Source organism: Echinops telfairi, unplaced genomic scaffold, assembly GCF_000313985.2.
Source record: "Echinops telfairi isolate 266 unplaced genomic scaffold, ASM31398v2 ScPeMD7_2;HRSCAF=8, whole genome shotgun sequence".
Taxonomy (NCBI): domain Eukaryota; kingdom Metazoa; phylum Chordata; class Mammalia; order Afrosoricida; family Tenrecidae; genus Echinops; species Echinops telfairi.
The window spans coordinates 77,092,005-77,099,134 of record NW_022103898.1 but is presented as its reverse complement, the minus strand read 5'-3'; positions in this window follow the sequence as shown (position 1 = coordinate 77,099,134).

The window sequence follows — 7,130 nt, the reverse complement described above, 5'->3', positions numbered from 1 at the left end:
GTGAGTAAAGCCATGGCCGGCGCACTCGGGAATCGGGCTACGTCGGGAGGGAGGGGGTGAGTTGCGGCACGAGTGGGAGCCGCCGCCGCCGCCGCCGCTGCACCAGAAGCCGCGCCGACCGGTGGACAAGGTTGAAAGGAGGCGGCTGAGGGAAAGGGTAGACGAACCGGCGGCGGCGCCCAGCTCGGGGTCCTCAGCGAGGCCCCTCCTACTGCACCGAGCCCGATCCCGCCCCTCGCTGGGGACTCAGTTTGGGCAAGGCCATTGGCCCGCTGTGGAGGGGAGGCGGGGCTTGAGCGGCTGTGGCGGGGAGGATTGGGCCGCCGGAATCCGGCTAATTAAGGGAGAGGGTGGAGGCGGGGGATCGTGTAGGTGGCTAAAAATATGCCTGAGAACTCAGTTAACTTCCTTTTGCGGGTTTCCCCTTTACCACTAAACACAAGGGAGGTGAATTCTAAGGTGAGTGGTAGAGAAAAAGCCTCAGAACCTTGATCTTGGAAGGTTCTTGAGCGCCTATCCCTTAATATATGATTGTTCCGTTTCTCCTATGCTACCCGTTTGGTATGCTCTACTGAAGAATGTCTTTGGTTAAGGACTCCACGCATATGGAGGGGACATCATGCGGACATAGGCAATGATTGCCAGAGTTCAAGATACTCTGACTACTAGTATGTACGGAGAATGGGCGCAAAGGCAGGAGACCGAATATCCAGTGCTTTCTGTGGGCTGTGGGAAATCCAAGTCTTAAAAATGCCTTCCAGCGCCTCTGGACAATAAGCTCACTGCCGCTCCAGGTGCACACTTGGGAGAGCCGGACCACCCTTCAAGATCTGAAACCAGCCATCAGGCACCCTCTCTTTTTCATATCCATAGGGCCTTTGGGACCCAAGGGGGGTTGGCTGTGTTAGGTACGTTCTTATCCTGTGCTCCCCAGAGACCTGAATGACCCATGGCACTAGTGATTTTCCACACTACACTGACTAATCCCTCTGGGTGGACAAGACCGTAGGACCTTTATACTGCCTTAAGCCTGCCATTGTCATTGACCCAAGGGCAAGGGGACTGTGTAGCTTATCTACAAAACCTCATTAACAAGGTTCAGAGGTTGCAATACCCATCTGAGTCAGGTCTTAATAGACTGAGTTTCTATGTTGTTAGGTCAGGTGCCACTCATAGTGTCCCTATGCACAGAACTGCCCCGTCTTGTACCATTCACAGTCATGGGGGTGTGAGCCCATTGTGCAACCAGTGTTCATTCATCTTGTTGAGGAACTTCCCCAGGAACTCGCCCCTCCAGCTAACATGTCCAAAGTACATAACGCACAGTCTTCGCATCCTCCCTTTTCAGGAGCATTCTGGTTGTACTTCTTGGGCAAACAAACAAAATTTCCCTATTTCCTCATAAGGAGTCTCGTACCTACCAACTAATACTCCTTTGGCTTGGGAATCAGCTAGGTGGGTATTGGGAAAGAGCTTCATACAGAGAAACAAAGCCATGCCCAGAGCAGGCACTGACCTCAGTTACTTCATCGGTGCCTTTGAAGTTCTGTTGATCAACACTTGCTCCCAATTTAGCATCTCACAGAGTATTTCCTCGTAACCCTACAATAGTCTGACCTGGCTTCTTCCCTCTGGTTAATTATCCACAGAGACTAGTCAATAGATCAGAAGATGGAACACCAGTGCCAATACCAAAGGGACAATTCTTGGGTGGCCTAGAAGGACTACCTACACTTTTGGAGGGAGGGTAGGGAACAGCAATTCTCTAAGCCTCTTGACATTCTGGAGCCTAGGGTTATGAAGACTGTATGGGTTGTGTGTGGGTTTTTTTTTGTTGTTTTAAATTGTCAGATTGTGGTAGCCAGTGCTCTGGCCAATAGGAAAGTCTAAGGACTAAGATCTCCCACCCATTGTCTTAGAACTGCTGTATGAACATACAGCGTGTGGGGTCTGGAAAGATGGTGAGCTTGTGGAGAGAGATTGGCACGATTACAGCAGTCAAGTTTGCGCTAGCTCCAAATACAATTGAAGGGCAAGGGAGTTTTAAGGTCCAAGTATTGAGGTCAACCTGACCTTGGGAGGGCCACTTTAAAACTGATATGGAGCAATGGTGCCCTCCTGTGGTCAAGGGCAAGTAAAAGAATGTAGCTAAATTAAAAACCCTTTTCAACTGCTTACACCAGTAATCCAAACCACCTGCGTTTAATAGCTAAAATGTACTAAGTACTTACAACTTCCAAATATTACATAAACGTAGTAGTATATACAGTACTTTATTGATCCTCACAACTCCATATGCCCAGAGAAAGCATCAAGACTCAACATTATTTGCTCCTGATTCATCTCAGAGGTTTTCCTCGTAACCCTACTAGCATCTTTATTTTTAAAGGGGGGAAACCCAGGCTAAAAGTATCCTACCCACAGTCACACAGCTCACAATTGGCATTACCAGAATTCACACTGAGGTTGGCTTCATCCCAGAGCCTGTATGTTGTACTTTTTATAAGGTGATGGACTGTGACATTGCAAGTGAGGAAGGGGACTTCTGAGTCACTGCCTCCTGGGCACGTGAGCTTAGTCTGTTACCGTTAGAGATACTTAAAAAGATACAGAAGTCGTCGTTGTGTCAGTGAGTCCCTTCTGACTCACAAGACTTCTATGTGAAACAAGCGGAAAAGCTCGCTGCCTGGTCCTGTGCCGTCCTGACAATAGTAGGTAATGTGCTTGAGCTCACTGGTGCAGCTACTGGTTCATGATGCCCTGTTCCAGCAACCACTCTCTCTTACTAAGAGGTCCAAAGTATTGTAAGACAAACGCCTGCCATCCTCCCTTCTCTGACTGTACCTCTTCCAAAACTATATGTAGTCTTGCTCATCTGTAAAACCTTTGTACACTTATCTATATCTGAAATACGTAATTGGAGACCCCTAAAATATAAATAGGTTTATAAATAAAGGGAAGGTTTTCTTCATGATTAAAAAACATCACTGCCAACAAGTCAGACTCATAGCAACTCTGTACTACAGGGCAGAACTACCCCTGTGGGTTTCTGAGACCGTTCACTCTACTGGAGTAGAAAGCGTCATCTCTGTCCCTCGGAGCAGCTGGTAGCTTCATACTTGGTCAGGAGCCCAATGCTCAACCACAACCCCACCAGCAGAAAATGGGCTTTTTACAAGGTACAACCAGTCTGGAAACAGTTGAAGAGGGTCGATTGTCACTATAGGATACCAGAATTAGAGCGTGTGCCTTCAAATCTAGAAGTAGGTTTCAAGAAAAGAAGTACTATTTTACATAGGCACGAGAGACATGTGGAGCTTCTACATGAATGGAGGTAAGATCGCCACTGGGGTTGAAGTTTTAGCTCCCTGTGGAATAGCAAGCAACGAACTTCTCAGAGCTGTAAAATCGGAATGTTGTTATTGCTGATTCTGACTCATGGCACCACCGTGTGTACAGAGTAGAACCAGTCCATAGGGATTCCCAGGTTGTGGCCTCGCAGCTGTGGAGAGCAAGCGTTGGGTTGCTAACTTGCAAGATCAGTTATTTCGAAACCGCCAGCTGTTTTGGCAGGAGAAAGATTAGGAGGCTTTTTACTTCCATAAAGAGTGACGGTCTCAGACCCACAGAGGGGGTTTTGCTACCCGACCGAGTCCCTGTGAGTTAGAACAGACTCCATGGCAGATGGGTTGTTTTTCTTTCTTTTGGTCTTCTGAGGTATGGAGGCGTAGTGGGTTATGCATTGGGCTGCTGCCAGGTCAGCAGTTTGAATCCATCTGCTCCCGAAAGCCTCAGAACCACACAGGGCCACTAGGAGGCAGACTGCACTCAATGGCAGCACTTCTTCTGAGTGCCTAGCGGTGGAGTGGTTCACACCAACCTTTTGACCAATAGCCAAGCTTAACTGTTTTTTGCCACCCAGAGAGGTGAAATCTATTAGATGTAAAGATGACATCTTTGCAACATATATGTACTTGTTATATGGGTACTGAACATATTAGTTACCTTGCTTTTCATTCATCTTGTATTGAAAAGACTTTTGTCCCCACTGTCAATCCTTTTAAACACCACAAAATCCTCTTAAGAAAATTTTAAAGGATTCAATTAACACGTAGTATATTCTCCTAGTTACACTTTGGCCTCATTTAGCACTGTCTTTGGGCATATCATTCCAAGGCCCAATCTTACTGAGTCATTGACTTAGAAGGCATTTAAAGTTTTAAAGTACAACCAAATTTGTACAGCTTAAAGTAAATGCTGTCACACACACTGAGCTAGAATTGATTTATACTATAGCAAATTTTCAGAAGGCTGAAATAAATTCATGGAGAATTCCTATGGTAACCTGAGATAGGAATTGAGATACACAAAGGGTGTGCTCCTAACCTCTTGAGCCCGGTCCTGGAGGATAATGTCAGCCGGTGCTTAAGTAGAACCAACCCATACGCACTGCCAGAGTCCACTCTGACTCACGTTCCCCTAGAGGACTGAGCAGAATTGTCCCGGTGGGTTTCTGAGGCTGTAACATCTTTTTTTTTCTTTTCCTTTAAAAATCATTTTACTGGGGGCTCATACAACTCTATCACAACCCATCCATCCATTGTGTCAAGCACATTTGTACATTTGTTGTCATCACATTCTCTACTTGAGCCCTTGGTATCAGCTCATTTTTCCCCCTCCCTCCCGGCCCCCCTCGCAAACCCTTGATGATTTATAAATTATTTTGTCATGGCTTACACTGTCTGACGTCTTCCTTCACCCACTTTTCTGTTGTCCGTCCCCCAGGGAGGGGGTTATATGTAGATCCTTGTGATTGTTTCCCCCTTCCTACCCCACCTTCCCCTCACCCTCCTGGTATCGCTACTCATTATTGGTCCTGAGGGGTTTATCTGTCCTGGATTCTCTGTGTTTCCAGCATTGATCTGTACCGGTGCACACCCTCTGGTCTAGCCAGATTTGTAAGGTAGAATTGGGATCATGATAGTGGGGGGAGGAAACATTAAAGAACTAGAGGAGAGTTGTATGTTTCCTCGTGCTATACTGCACCCTGACTGACTGGTCTCCTCCCTTGACCCTTCTGTAAGGGGATGTCCAGTTCCCTATAGATGGGCTTTGGGTCTCCACTCCGCACTCCCTCTCATGCACAGTGATATTTTTTTGTTCTTTGATGCCTGATAGCTGATCCTATTGACACCTTGTGATCACTCAGGCTGGTGTGCTTCTTCCATTGTGGGTTTTGCTGCTTCTCAGCTAGATGGCTGCTTGTTTATCTTCAAGCCTTTAGACCTCAGACGCTATATCTTTTGATAGCCAGAAGTTTTCTTCACCACATTTATTTATACACCTGCTTTGTTACTTTCCTCTTGTCCCACTATCATGTTCAGCCGTCATTTGGGTTTCAGTAATTCCTCTTGGTTACATTGCCCTTGATCAAGCCCTACTAGGCCTCCTATACCCTCCTTGCCATCAAGTTTGGATCACTTATTGTTCCCTTGTCCCTGGGTTTGTCAACCCCACTCCACACACACACATTCTCCTCTCCCATGCCCCCCCCAACCATCGGTCCCGTTTTCTCCTCCAGATTGTTCATCCAGCCTATCTTATTTAGACAGACCTGCAGAGAAAATAATATGTACAAAAACAAGACAGACCAAAACGAGCAACAAAAGAACAAAAAAAAACACCCAACAATATTTATTGACCTTTAGGAGAGTTTCCCGGTCAAGTCTGATGGGGTACCACGCACTGGCCCCAAAGTCTATTTTTGGTATTCCCTGGGGACTTCACTGCTCTGTTCCCCTTGCTATTCTGTTGCACACCCTTTAAGTGCTTTGCCTCGGTGTGGTGGGGTCAGATCGGGGAGGACATGTCTGATCAGAGCACACAGGAGCAAATGAAGGGGGAGGAAGAGGGAGTGGAGCACATCCTGGCCCACCAGGCCATGAGGACGTTATCTCTGCTCAGAGCAGCCAATGCACAGAGAGGATCATATAGCCGGCCCCACTACAAGACACGACATCCCTCACTGACCCATAGCCCTACAGGACAACACTGGAGACAGTGCAGGAATTGCGCCTGATCTGGCTGTAACATCTTTATGGGAGAAGCCTCCTCTTTCTCCTGTGGAGCTGCCATTGGGTTCAAACTGCTGACTTTGTGGTTAGCAGCCACCAGGGCTCCTACCCCTGTTTATCAATGACAGCTTCTCAGGCTGGAGCGCTTAACAGCTGTACTGACAACCTAGTGAGGTACAGCACAAGTAAATTGTTATCAGCTAAAATTAAATTTATTAAAATTTGTGACTACTTTGCATTTCTTATAAAGTTTCAAGTTCCCTACAAGAATACATAAACATTTCTGATTAGCTTTTGATGGAAAAGAAAGCAGTATATAGATGCCAAGCAGGCAACAGCCAGATGCCTGAGCATACTCAGAGGGAGGTGAAGCATGTGAACATCACTCAACTGCATCACACAGATGTGTACACACACACATCGCTGGTCTGGTAAACGTGATATGATGGAGAATTTCCGGTGGCTGATAAGAGAACATCCACCGAGCTCTGCATTTAGCTGCTCTTTAACTTCAGAGTGCTGGCTCAGAGGTAGGCAATGTGCTAGAGTTCGTGTTTGTGAGTATATGCAAGCTTTGTGGAGTACATTTATCCTGTCTGTCAGGCACACAAGTGCAAGGTATTAAAAATGGAAAAGTACAGGAGGTACTCTACAACAGTAATAGTAAAGATTTGGTAACATTGGCTTATGAACCCAGTTTTACCACTAAATACAAAACTTTGGGACCTGCGGCCTCTCTGAGCCTGTTCATCTATACAATGAGCAGAGGTGAACTAGATGATCCTCAAGGTCTCTTTGGGTTCTAAAATCTATTGCTGCAGTTTGAAAGGTCTTGGCATGTTTATTCAGAGGCATTCCCGGGCAGAGGTACTCTATTCCAAACCCTGAGTCAGCCATCCCTCAGCACCATGGCACTTAACCAGCTCCCAGGTGGGCTCCTGTAGGTGCTGATGCCTGTCTCCCTGTGTAGGTTTGCTGGGCACAGAAAGTAGGAACACTTAGACTCCAGACTGACAATGAACTGGTAGAGATTAAGAAAGACAAACTTCATTGTTG